The sequence below is a fragment of the Palaemon carinicauda genome, chromosome 3 (assembly GCF_036898095.1).
Source record: "Palaemon carinicauda isolate YSFRI2023 chromosome 3, ASM3689809v2, whole genome shotgun sequence".
In the NCBI taxonomy this organism is placed as follows: Eukaryota; Metazoa; Arthropoda; class Malacostraca; order Decapoda; family Palaemonidae; genus Palaemon; species Palaemon carinicauda.
In genome coordinates this window covers 75,079,079-75,081,561 of record NC_090727.1, presented here as the reverse complement: position 1 = coordinate 75,081,561, position 2,483 = coordinate 75,079,079, and positions in this window count along the sequence as shown.

Here is a 2,483-nt window from a genome sequence, read left to right as displayed (position 1 = left end):
ATATATATATGCTATATGTATATATATATATATATATATATATACAGAGAGAGAGAGAGAGAGAGAGAGAGAGAGAGAGAGAGAGAGAGAGAGAGAGAGAGACTTCCTTTTTATCATATAGCATGATTTACTTAAAAAATCTCCTGATTCAAATCAACAAGAGGGGCATTCAGAAGAGCGCAGACCTCCGCTACAGCAGCTTATTGACATTGACCTTAACATGTATTAATTAGCGTGAATATATTTACACTCAAACATGAACCAAGTTTGAAGTCTTTGTGACAACGATGTCCAAACTTATGTCTGATTACGTGAATTGGACATTTTGCTTGACCATGACCTTAACCTCTGACCTTAACATGTATTGATTAGGGTGAATTTTCATACACTCAAATATGAACCAAGTTTGAAGTCTTTGTGACAACGATGTCCAAACGTATGTCTGATTACGTGAATTGGACATTTTGCTTGACCTTCCAAAATTTATCATGTCTACCTTTTCACATAAGTTAAGCCCTGCAATTGTCATTGCTATACAATTCAAATTGTTGCCAGGAAGCTGTTTACAAACAAACAAACACACAAACAGGGGCGAAAACATAACCTCCATTAAACTTCGTTGGCGGAGGTAATTAACATGGATCAATGTTATAAAGGAAGAGATAAAAGTAGGTATTCGCTTGGCATTACTCTAAAATAAGAAAAAATAGAAAATAAAAAAATAAATATGTATTTATCAATCAGACGCCAAATCAATTTAATAAACGAATTATTATTATTAATATTATTTGTTGGTAAGCTACAACCCTAGTTGGAAAAGCAAGATGCTATAAGCGCAGGGGCTCCTACAGGGAAAGTAGCCCGGTGAGGAAAGGAAAGAAGGAAAGATAAAATATTTTAAGAAGAGTAACAACATCAAAATAAATATTTTCTATATAAACTATAAATACTTCAACAAAACAAGATGAAGAGAAATAAGATAGAACAGTGTGCCCGAGTGTACCCTCAAGCAGGAGAACTCTAACCCAAGACAGTGGAAGACCATGGTACAGAGGCTATGGCACTACCCAAGACTATAGAACAACGGTTTGATTTTGGAGTGTAATTCTCCTAGAAGAGCTGCTTACCATAGCTAAAGAGTTTATTCTACCCTTACCAAGAGGAAAGTGGCCACTGAACAATTACAGTACAGTAGTTAACCCCTTGGGTGAAGAAGAATTCTTTGGTAATCTGAGTGTTGCCAGATGTATGAGGGCAGATAAGAATCTGTAAAGAATAGGCCAGACTATTTGGTGTATGTGTAGGCAAAGAGAAAATGAACCGTAACCAGAGAGAAGGTTCCAATGTAGTACTGTCTGGCCAGTCAAAGGACCCCAAAACTCTCTAGCGATAATATCTCAACGGGTGGCTGGTGCCCTGACCAACCTACTACTAAAGTCCTTTGTTAATGCGAGAATCGTTATAGAGTAAAAAATCTACTAAGCTTCTTTTAGGTTCATAGTATGACCGCGCTCCAATGACACTGCCTTGAGATAAGCGGCTTATGCCTCGCCACGGTTTTTCCTTACAGGATGAGAGAAATAGCCACAGATATAAAGAGAATGGTAAGGATGCAATTGGGAAGGAATTTTGAGTAAGGGTATTAAATTTCTTAAGATGTCTCTTATACATACATACATACATACATACATACATACATATATATATATATATATATATATATATATATATATATATATATATATATATATATATATATATACATATACATATATACTGTGTATATATACACACACACACACACATATATATATATATATATTATATATATATACACACATATATATATTATATATACATATATACATATATATATATATATATATATATATATATATATATATATATATATATATATATATATATATATATATATATATATATATATATATATGTATATATATATATATTGCTCGACCTTGACCATTGACCTTAGCATGTATTATTTATCGTGGATTTTCATACGCTCAAATATAAACCAAGTTTGAAGTTTCTGTGACTACGATGTCCAACCTTATGGCTGATTACGTGAATTGGACATTTTGCTTGACCTTTGACCTTGACCTTCCAAAATTTAATCATTTCTAACTTTTTACATATCTTAATTCCTGCAAGTTTCATTACTCTACGATTAAAATTGTGGTCAGGAAGCTGTTCACAAACAAACAGGCACACACAGGAAACACACAAAACAAAAACAGGGTGAAAACCTCCTTCCAACTTCGTTGGCGGAAGTAATAACACAATTTTTTAGAATGCCATGTTTAGGATTCTTGGTTATCATAAAACTCATATTACAAACAGCTGACTTCATACGGATTAAACCACATAAGGATAAACTCTTCTAGAAGAAGGAATCTCCAAAATCAAGCCATTGTTCTCTAGTCTTGGGTAGTGCCATAGCCTCTGTACTATGGTCTTCC